This window comes from Ambystoma mexicanum, chromosome 1p, assembly GCF_040938575.1.
Source record: "Ambystoma mexicanum isolate Mex_15411 chromosome 1p, UKY_AmexF1_1, whole genome shotgun sequence".
In the NCBI taxonomy this organism is placed as follows: domain Eukaryota; kingdom Metazoa; phylum Chordata; class Amphibia; order Caudata; family Ambystomatidae; genus Ambystoma; species Ambystoma mexicanum.
In genome coordinates, this window is record NC_090921.1 from 1,443,711,779 (window position 1) to 1,443,724,112 (window position 12,334).

Sequence of the window (12,334 nt, forward strand, 5' to 3'; positions counted from 1 at the left end):
ATAACATGCCAATAAAATCCAAGAGAGGGGGAGTGTTCAATCCAAATTTGGAATGTAGTCCTCACAGCTCGATGAAAGTCATCCAATCCAGGTACTAAGTTAAACATCACAAGATGTTAACATCAAAATAAGCCTGGTGTCATTCAGCCCAAGCTGAAAAAAGACGCTTTCCACAAGATCCCAGCAGTGGTAGGATTGGTGAAGAATGCTCTTGGGTGGATCAGGTAAATATGTTTTTCAGGTTTCACAATGGCAATGTTGCTTACAGATCAATCTTCACATGATATCTTGATTTCTTTTCTTTTCTACCATAAGCCATCAATCCTGCAATACGGAAGGGAACTGGAAGAAACATTCAAACCCTGGTGAAAGAGATTCAGCCTGCAACCCTATCAATGAACAGCTTTAAATCAATATCAAAACCAAACAACTGATCCCTGAAAAAGAGATCCTTAATAAGGAAACAGAAGCTTTCTACTAATAAGTGAACTACTGTATGACCTCTCCAATTTTCATCCTATCGCATACGTACCGCATACAGCCATAATTCTAGGTAGCTACATAAACATCCACATTCTGGAGAATGTAGAGTGTAATAACTTACCATATGACTCACGTGTTGGTTTCAGACCTATGAGCGGGACAACATCAGCATTAGTTTCCTTTTGGTATTCCCTCAAAATCACAGCAGATGACATCATCTCAGTATTTGTACTTCCCAGCAGACTTTGGCACTGTAAGGCACAGTACACTAATTAGAAGGCATGAAGAAACCTGACTCCATAATGCAACTTCACAATTAATTAGAAAAAATTATTGTCACACCACATACCACAATGCAAACACCTCTACCATGGCCTTTCCAGAATTTGTAACTGACCAAAGTGCTCTAAAATAATCGAGAAACTAGGCTTATTAATGAACAACAGTATCACGGTGGAACCCCAAATTAATGCAATAGATGAAAAGTACTTCTATCATCTGTGCTCTATCCAACACCGAGACCTTTGGCCATTATCTTCTTGATTCTTTTGAGAATCAACTTCACAAAGAGCATTTACCTAGTTAAACGGGACTACCACACAAAAAATCTTGAACAAATCTAAAACACAGCAGCTACACTACTAATCAGACTCAACAGGAGAAAACACATAGGGCCAAATTACGGCTTTGGCGGTAACCGGGTCCGGGTTCCCTGAATGGGGAATTACCGGGCCATTCTGAGTTTGGAGGGCCTGGTAATTCCTCCCTCAGGGAACCCGGGCCCAGACCTTCCCTATTCCCATTCGAGCCCCCATAGGACTCAATGGGAATGGGTGCAAGGAGCTAGCAACGGGCCGATTACGACCGGCCTGTTGTTAGCTCCCTGGTCCCCTCTCGGTACCCGGTAACAACACTTGGTTTTACCAGGCGTCCTTACCGGGTCCTGCGAGGGGACCTCGTAATCAGGCGAAATGGGTTTATTGGGTCTGCATCCATTAGCGGCACCCGTTAACCCATTCCGCCAAGATTGTAATGAGGCCCATAACATCGATTCTCAGAGCACTCTGCTGGCTACCAATCCACAAAAAAGACACAGGGCCTCATTACACGGAAGGCGGTAATCCAGGGTGCTATTAGCACCCTGGACCATGCCGGTAAATTACCGGCACCGCCTTGGCGGAAAGGGGATTTACCGCCCCATTCCAAGGTTGGAGGGGCGGTAAATCCCCTTTCCGCCATTGCCCTTCCCCATTCCCATTTCTGCCCCATAGGGCTCTATGGGAATGGGGAAGGCGCTAATTACGGCACCGCAATTTTGCGGTGCCGTAATTAGCTCTGAGGTCCCTTAGCGGGTTGGTACTTAACGCCTGCAAGAAGCAGGCGTTAATTCCTCCAACCCGCAAAGGGACCTCGTAGTACGGCGGTAAGGGTTAACGGTCACCGTTGCCATTAACGGTGACCGTTAACCCTTACCGCCGTCCGTGTAATGAGGCCCACTGTTTCCTGGCCCTCAACATGACATGAAGGTCGACTTAAGATCAAGAATCAGCAGACTATTGGAAATCAGAACATTTTGCAGAGAAAGATGCAGAGGCTCTGCCTTTTCCATTATGGTGACCAAACACTGGACACTCATGCTCTTAGTCCACCTAAAATTGAGTACTAAAAATCTAAAATCCTGGCTCTTCCAAGACTAAAATATAGAAACATTAATCTACACCCATCACACAGCAAAAAATGTCGGCTCTATGTGATTTTTCTGGCTTTTTGAAGGCCGCACATAAAAAAGGCCGATTTATTTAGGTGGATTTTGTGAGGCCCTCAAAAAGCTGAAAAAAAGCCCATGGCTGAGTTTTTTTAATTATTTTCGGGGAGTTTCACTGCCCGAAGCCCCCTTTCCTCCTTGCACCCCCACTCTCCCACCACATACATAGAAACAGACAACCAGTTTCATTTCCCCCTGCCCCTCCCCTTCTCAATCATTCCTTTTCTCAAACACACACACAGACAGACACTTACTCACCCGACAACCCAACGACTCCTCCGCTGGGTCTCACCGTGCCTGTCAGCCCCTGCACGCACTCGTGTTTGTCACAGGCGCTGACAGTTGGATTTAGAAAGACTGCTCTGTGTGGTCACAGAGTGGTCTTTCTAAATCTATCTTTTTTTTTTTCTCAGTAAAAATATTACTAATATTTCAGTAAATACCAAAATGACATTCCTCAATAGTTTGGGCCTCATTACACGGTAGGCGGAGGACCAAGGTGCTGTTAGCACCTTGGTCCATGCCGGTAAAATACCGGCACCGCCTTGGTGGAAAGGGGAATTATCGCCCTATTCCAAGGTTGGTGGGGCGGTAATTCCCCCTTCCCCCATTGCCCTTCCCCATTCCCATTTTTGCCCCATAGGGCTCTATGGGAATGAGGAAGGCGCTAATTAGCATCCTGGTACCTTTGCGGGTTGGTTTTTAATGCCTGCTAAACAGCAGGAGTTAAAGTACCTACCCGCAAAGGGACCTCGTAGTAAGGCGGTAAGGGTTAACGGTCACCGGTACCATTACCGGTGACCGTTAACCCTTACCGCCTTCCGTGTAATGAGGCCCTTTGACTTTAAAATGCCTACACAAACTCTTGGATGGTCGGAACGGCTCACAGCCATTCACCTAGAACTCAAAAAATGACACTCAGGAATCTATGCCAACTGGAAGGCACCCCATCAAGGCACCACCAAAATCATAAGAGAACACCTTTTCTGCCTTCTGGAATAGCTAAACTTCAACAATGGACGTCTTTACACATCAACCAATAAATCTAATCAACTCTCACCAGAATGGAACTGGCAGCAAGACCAATACCTTAAAAAGTGCTACAGAATCCAAAGAACATTTCCTACTTTTTGACTAACTCATTTTCTCTCTAACTTACTGACCACACACGATTGCAAACTAGTCACTGACACCCACGCTTTTGAAAAATGTGCCTCTCCCCAAACTTGGAACTTAAAAAATGTACACCTCTAACTACAAATGAAATACTCAGACCTTGACCAACACACATGCACACCATAAGGATGAGGCTGCTCCTCTGGACACAAAGCTTTCAATGCCTTTCACTTTTCACCTACGAACAGGCAGAGTTCAGGCTACAACCTCAGCACAAAGCACTAAACACACCCACTCTCTTCCAGATCTGGCACAGTGTTTGGGAATGGGCACATGGCAGCTGCATGTAGTACACATCCTAATATGATAGGTTATTTATTTATGACGCACTTAATACCCAGAAGTTTCAAAGCGCGACCCAGGGATCGAACTAGTGCTGCTCCATGTCGCCTTGCTTCCAAGGCGAGCACGTTGCCCCTGAGCTATCCTCCAGAGACATCATAACGTAATGTAACATAACATAACATGACATGGCAGTGCGAGGCACGATTTTTCAGCTTAACATACCCGCTGACTGATTGGCTGGGAGATGAGAGGCGTGAGGAGAAGGAATGATTACATCCCGATGTCCTTGAACCTAATAATACAACAGAGCAAGGAACAACATAAATACCTTGAGAAGCAGAGAAAAGGCCACACAGGCCGGGAGTAACAGCATACCGATGTCCAAGTGCCTAATGAAGCACTAAGAGGAGGAAACACTTTAAAAAACTCGGGAGACCATGAATGACTCATGAAGGGCTATCCAAAGGCACTTTACCGTTCTCTCTGACTGAGTGGTTGCAAAGAGGCATATATTTGGAATCCCAATGTCCTGCTGCCTTAACAGACACTAGGGTGAGGAAGAACTTAAACACAACAGGAAGCCAAGAATCAGGTGCTAAGAGCTTTTGGAAGGGCAGTCAGTTGGAAGCTTGTCATTTCTGCTGATTGCATGGTGTGAGGAGGATGTTTGGTTAACCTTTGCATTTACGGGGACATTTGCACATGGATTATCCCTGTTTCTATTAGATTTTAATGTGCTCCTCATGCATAACTTGGCACGGTTGCTCAAAGTCGTAGGGATTTTTTCAAGTTTGTGAAAGAGTTCACGAATAAGGGGATTAACACCAGTAAAATCCATACAGCTATTATAGAGGCGATTACTCCATGTCACAAACAAGTTCAAAGCCTTAGGCCTTATAGGCCTAAGAGGGCACAGATCAAAGTCACACATTAAATCAAGAGATTTCGAAATATCATCATCATGAACCCCAGATTGCCTTTCAGCCTTTATGGGGAACCGAGCCCGCGAACAATCTGCATTAATGTCTCCAGTTAATATTATTTCACCTCCAGAGGACTGTGTTACCCATGACCTCAAAGCATCCAACACCACCTTCATTAAATCTTCTGTTTTTTCTCCCTTACGGGATCATATAACGTTGCAACCAGTGTATGAACGCCCTCCTTTGGAAAATTCAAAAGCTTTGCACTTAAAACATTCAGATGGGGCCTAGCACCAGATATCATGGCTAGCAGTGAATATAAACAGAGTTAACCTCTCACTGGCCAGCTGTGGTAGCACCCCGAAGGACATCTTAACTTGTATCAATTGAGTTTAAAAGAAAGATGGATTCTTATTGGCCAAAACAGTGTAGACATTAGGGGCCGATTCATGGAACAAATGTGCGCTGAAATTTGTGGCATTCATGGAAGGCCCTGCGCGCGTTTTCCCCGGGATGTGCGCGAAAACCACGGGTGGGGCACACGGGCGCACACCTCATTGCAACATCCAGAACGCTGTGCGTGTCGTCAGCGCACACCTCAAAAAGGGGGCGGAACACACGGAATGGGGAACAACGCGTGAAAAAGAAGGCGTAACTGGGGAAGTACTGCAGTGAAATACACGGAACGCCCACACGTACGCGAACCACATGTATTCATGGAATCGAATAGGGGAAACCCACGCACAGCCAAAGACACACACAGGCCTAAACACGTCCGCCACATGAAGGCAGGCGGTAGCATCCCTGCGCATTACAAAAGTGTGTGCAAACAACAAACACCTATATACAGCTACGATGAATGTCCCATTCTGTGGCCCCCTAGTAGAAATTACGTGTCATGCAATGCTCAGGCACCCCAAAAAAGCAAGAAAAAGAGATACATGACCCCTGTAGCCCACGTTCATGTAAAAACACACACAAACCCCTCGGAATACACATACCCCGCTCGCGCTAGCGAAAACGCGTGTGAAAGTACCTGCGCACCCCCGGAATACACGTACCCCGCTCGCATCAGGTAAAATGCTTGGAAAAAGCCCCCCCTGTGGTGTGGGCTGCCTATGGGGCATGGGGAGGGTGGATGGGCTGCCAGCACGTTTTCCAGGGCTCGCATGGACTTTTACATGCGTTTTCGCTTGCGCGAGCGGGGTACTTGTATTCCGAGGGGTGCATGTGGGTTAAAAAACATGATTTTGCTGGCACGAGCGGGGTACGTGTATTCCGAGGGGTGCGTGTGGATTTATACACACGATTTCGTGGTTGGGGGGCTGTATGCTGGTTCACTGACCTTTGCGCCATGTACTGGATTTGTGTGATGTTTTTGGCACACAGGGCGGGGTTGGGGGTGTAACTGGCACTGCTGCAGGGTCGCTGCGCCACTCTGCGCCACGGCTGCTTATGGATGTATAAATCCATGAATACGTAGTGCGCCGAAATGGGTTTTGGCGCACGCGGCTGGTGCAGACTGCCGCACATGCACTCTTGTGCTCCAAATTCTATGAATTACCCCCTTGGTCTCATGTAAATCTTCAGGAAAGCAGGTGGCCCCTTTTGACCTGGAAATTGTTAGGAATAGGTGGGAACTGCATGCATCGTTGCATAGGATCAGGAGGGATTGGTATATATTGTAGAGGGAGAAAAGGTCTCAGATAACCACTCTCTGCACCCGCTATAATCAATTTTTAGAAGCAACTGCAAATCGGAAGTTCCCTCAGACCCTGATAAGAACCTACAACACAAAAGATGTTTGCCATCTAGTTTGAATACACAGGTCAGAAGATAAAGCTATTGAACTTTGTGGTATCACTGAGAAGGCTTGTGGGACACATATAGAAGGGATGTACCAGGTGCAAAGGTTGTCTCCAGAAGAGAAGGCCTTGCCTCAGAGTATGGTTGAACATTTTGCTGAATTATTTAAATGAAGCTGATGTTGAAGGGATCTTTGTAAAAGCATAGACCTCCAGGGCTCCAGGCCCAGATGGACTTTCGAATGCGGACATTAAGAAACCCCCTCAGCTATAGGGCTCTATTTTCAACAAGCTTTTCTTGCACATTATTGAGTGGGCTGAACTTCCCCATACATGGCATGAAGATATTCTGATCTCTGTACATAAAGAGGGTTTGCACCTTGACCGTAAGAACTACAATGCTCGATACCAGTGCAAACATATTTGCAAGCATCCTTTCGGAAATGTTAACTACATGGTCTGATGAAAACAACCTGTTAAAGACTCAACAGATTGGGTTAAGAAAGGATGGTAGCACAATGCATTCAATCTGGATTCCACACTCTCTGACATCAGCCAGACATCAAAATCCTGAGATTGGTTTATATTTATGTTGTATTGATTATTGCATGACCTTTGACAGTGTCTGTCATGTTAAACTTGTCAAAAACTGGTGGCATAGGGTAATGATACCGTTTTGCAGCAGTTCAATGGAGAAATGGTAAGAATCATTGTTGTCCTGATGCTCAGGAGCTGTGAGTCTCGTTCCAGGGTCTCAGGAACAAGAGGAGTCATTTTCTGTGGCTCCAAAACAAGGGGGAAGCTGTCAGACACATTCCAGGGAGCTGTCAAGATGGTGAGGTCCTGGATTGCAGTGTGGCTGGTAGAGTGCCAGGTCTTGTTCCAGCAGCAGGTTTACCCCCAATGGTAACTGGGGATGGTTAGGGGACAGAGCGTGTGTCAGACTTCGCCTGTGGAGTCTATGGAGGACTTGGCGTTTGTGGTCCCTGGTCTAGTCCTCACCTAAGATGGTGGCCCAAGCTATAAATTATGACCACGCCCCCTCTTTGGAGTGTTGTATCTGTTCCCTGTTTGAACGCCGTCAACGCTGTGTGCAACTTGTGCCTTCTGTATTGGATCACGTTCCAAGCTACCTTTTGCCTTCTCTGTTGTGTTTTCCCTGTTTGCCAACTCTCTCGCTCCTTCCCACTCGATGCTCTCGGCGTACTCCACCTTTTGCCTTCTCTGTTGTTTTTCCCTGTTTGTTAGCTTTCTCTCTCCTTCCCGCTCGATGCTCTCAGCGTCCTCTACCTTTTTCTACTTTAATTCCCCTGATGTTCTAGGTCAGGTTCTGTATTACACCTTTCTTTCTATCCTCTACAATTTCCCGGAAGATCGTTCCTTTGGACGTTCCTTGTTTAGGTTCCGGTCACGTCCAGGTAGCGCCTCCGGTTACCGCTTATTCTTCCCTTTCCGTCTTCAAACCACGGTAGGTGTATTCCTGTTTTCTCTCAGATTCGGGTGTTTCCATTCTCCTCTTACCTTTCCGCTGTTGCTTATCTTACTTCTGTAACACTGCTTCCAGTTTCTATCTTTCTCTCCAGTTCTAGTCGCTCCTATCTTCTCCTTGTACTTCTCCTTCCTTTTTTGTTTGCCCTTTTATCTACATTTGGATTTTGCCTTAAGTTAGCCTCCTATTTCCGGGTCCTATTTCACCTTTTTGGACTTCGGATCCCATCTACTGCCTGCATTATACCCTGCTTCCCTGGATTGCTTTCAAGACAATAGACAATAACTGTGAAGGTCCAGCTAAACTCTCCTCATAGCAGATTACCCAGGGTTTTTTGGTGCCCAAGAGGCTTTTTCCCTGGAATATTGGGGGTTTAGCTCCTTGGGGTTCACCTCTGATAGCTTACACTTCCTGTCAAGGTGGCCTCTGGGGCAGCTAGACTCTATTTACACGACAAGAAAAAGAAGTTAAAGAAAAGACAGTCCTCAGAAGACCGGAGGTCATGCAGGAGAACCCTTACCAGTTCCAAGGACAGTTCTTCCAAAAGTATAGGTGAGGAGGAGGTTGGGGAGTTTGGACCCTCATCTGACAGCGTGCCTCTGCTTTGGGATACCTGTTTTCATCTCACAATTGGAGGACTTTGGATAGGAATGATCTACCAACATGGTCTAATGAAATCTTCTTCAATGGCTGGAGTCTGAAGGATGAGTCACAGAAGTGGTGGAAAACCCCTTGTTTTACAGGCAAAAGCCCTCAGGTGAAAGGGCTAAAGCTACCCTGCTTTAGGTGTCCAAACCCTGTTCTTGGAACAAGTGGACTTGGTCTTCTGCCATCAAACCCAAAGTGCTTTATGCTACAGGAAGTGGATGGGATAGGAAGGAAACATAAAGGGAGAGAGAAACAAGATGGCAGAACCTTCTTCCAGTTCTATAGAGCTCACTCTGTCTACAATGACCCTCCCCCACTCTGTTTTTCAATACAAACACAGGCGTTTAGATATGCAGAACTCTTTGGGTGAGGCCTGGAGTTTTGGGCATGTGTGCCACTTGAATTCCTGTTGCCAGGCCAGCTTCTTGCGGAATGGCTTTCACTTTGGGGAGGGGTTATCTGCCCTTACAAAAGAACAAAGAGAGGCAATTGCCCAAGGCTACCTTATTGACAGTAGCAGCATATTCCGGTGAGTCTGGGGAGAATATGCATAACCATTCTAGAGCTGAGCTGGACTCACAGTACTGACACATGTGCCTGTGCAGCATGATGGCCTGTCCGCGGCCGCAAACAGTTTCAAACTGCAGTTTCGGCCAATCTATGGTGTTTCAAGTTGAAACATTTCCCTTCTAGAGGTGCTAAACCCATTCTTGGTTGATCTGGCAACTTTTTGCAGCTTTTCACGACCTATTTGTGACTTGGTAGTGTTTTGCTTTATCTTGGTCGATTATAGAGATCCCGTACTTACGTTCTCCAGACCTTTGCAAAAATGATCATTGGACTCAGAAAGGCACAAAATTACACATTACACATTAGTAATGGTTATAAGAAAATGGCACGTTATAGGCCCTTTATTCATGCATAATAAACCAGCAGAAAGAATAAACATATAATCAGTTATATATAAACAAAAGGTAAAAAAGACTTCACCGTTAAGATCGCCACAGGAGAAAACTTCATCTCGTCCACAACAACACTGCTTAGTCCCACACCAGGTAGGCGAAGAGATTGATCGGTCTAACGGGATCTGGATCGAAGCGTCCTCCCATCCAGCGAGATTGCAATGCCTGGGGTCCAACTTCTAACTCTGAACTCCAAGAGGAAAACCTTTGTCTCTTATGGGGGCTACTTTCGATCCCTGACCCTCATGGTTACCAAGCTTCCCTCGGGCAAAGAGCAGACAATAAGTATGAGGCGTAAACAGAGTGGAATATTCCAGTTAGAAGAGGAAAAAAAATCTTCCCTCCATTCTGTCGTTCCCGCTGCCCCTTATCACTGCACCTGCAGAGTGCTCTGACTCCCTTTCTTGCTTGTCCTTCAGCAAACAATACAATAACTATTCGCCCCAGCTTGATCATCTGACATAAATTCGTGACCTTGTCTCTGCAGCAGAAACACATTTTTGCTAGCTGAGCCCAGGAAAACGTGGGATTTCATTACTGTTTTCTTGTGGTAAATGGAAGTGAATATCCAAGATGGCCGTGATTCAGCACCATGTTTTCTGGCTGTTTTTGCTTGTGCACTACAGGTAGTCTGCGGACAGTCACACAGTAGTCTGCAAACAACTCCTCTGAAGGTACCCATCCGTGACCATTCCTCATTCTCATTCTGGCTATCCAGGAGGGCCTGGAAAGGGGAACACATGCAGAGATTCAGATGAGGATCAAGAGGAAGATGAAGATGAGGTAGGGGAAGTCCCTATCTCCAGCACCAAGAGTGAGTCCTGGGTGTGGTTGTTTTCACCACCATTGGAGATGTACCAAAGGCTCGGGCAGCCAAGGTAAGTTGCTCTGAGTTCCACATCATACCCATTCATGGAAAACCAGGACTCCTCTGGGACCACCTCCATGTTGCTCTACACCAAATCCAACCACCAGGTTGCTCTGAGAAAGTTGGTACCTTTCTCAGGGAGAAGCAGGTTGACTCCCTCTACTCCATCTTCTTCAACTGATCCGTTACCACAAAGGATACTCTTTTGGGCAGAGGATACCAAAGGCTGTCTCGCAAGTCATACAGTTCGCTCTTGACCATTACCTTTCAAGGGCTACAGTGCTATGTTTGTACTGCAAAGCACCAATCTATAAGGGGGAGCAGTTCTGTAGTGCTTTTGAGGCCGCAGTCAAGGAGCACAAGAAGCACTGCCACCTACTTTAAATCTAAGGCCTGCCCAACATCTTCCTCTGTCCACCTGCCCTCCGTCTCTGTGGTTGGTGCCCATTCCCTCCTTTCCCTCCCTTACTTTACCTTGCCTCACCTAAAAAACACAAAAAAGCCACAAAAAAACTAGATCTAAAAAATGCAATAAACAGTTCCTTTAGGAGCTACCTTTCACAGTTAAAAGATAGAACTGAAAAAAAACTCACATACCCCTTTACAGCCTACATAGTCTGCGGACATCGGAACAATTCCAAGCATGTGGTGGGGAAATGGAAATCATTTAAATTCTTTTTCACACAAAAATGGTGGCTCTTAAAAGAACCTTTTTTTGTCTTTTTGACTTTTACATTTTTTTTATTATTTTATTTTATTTACTAAACTAACACAGATTCCACAAAACATAATTATTTTTATAACTTTCACAAAAAGTGCTTCTATTTTTTTTTTCATTTATATTTAATGCAGCTTCTAACCAATAGTTTAATGCATACTTTATGTGTTCACAGAAACTTCTTCAATGCATTTTGAAGATTTTCCAGAACAATCTGATTGCACACATCAGTTAGATGCACTCCATCTCTTAGAAAAACCTTGACAATCTCAAATGTAATATTTTCATTATGAAAAGATACAATGACAATATCTTGCTTTTTCCATTTGCGGACAAAATACATTCAAACACATCATATTTGTCTCAAGCAAACAGAGAAAAAATAATTTTTGAATTTGGAAACATTTCCATCAACATTCAAATGATCCTTCATTGCAAACTGCAATGAAATTACAGTAACATAGCACATATTGTTCCCTCCACAATGAACAACAATGATGTCCAGATTAATCAAATGAACCATATTCTTACAAAATGGGAGGAAGTGTGCCCACTTCATGCCTCGCACTCTATACCATGAAACTTCAGATTCATTAAATCCAAGATTTTCAGCCAATCCACAGTGCTCAGAATAGATGGATCTGCCAATGGATCCAAGAGTCCCGCAAAATCATCCATACACTCTGTCTCCTCAAAGACATAGCTAAAGCCATCTTCAGTGCACTCAACAAACTAAACTCCTGCTACCCAGTGATAAAAGTGCACCAAAGAAGTAATGGAACTGTGATTCTGGCTGTGGACAGAGTATGCAGGAAAGGAGAAAAGTGCAACACATTTTTCAAGGATTGCAGTCATGCTGGTTGACTGCCAATTGAGTTGAAATATATTTCAGTTTAGCTGTTACTGATATACAGTGGTAAAGCAGTGAAGTGTGCTTTAACTTCATGAAAAATATGTTCTAGAATGGTGAAAATGGTTGCAAAAAGTAGTGGAGCTGTTAACAGTTAAAAATAAAGGTAGTTGAACACCGCTCCAGACCGTTCTTGCTCACTTCGACCACTGCTGTTACCCTTTCTTCCTGTACACCACGCCCAGAAAACCTGATTGGCTGATACCCGATGTCCACGCACATCCACAACTGTGCGTGGTCTCTGCAGTCCCCTTTCCATGCCAGGCATGCTCAAAAGACCCAGATGTTGCAAGTGCCATCCG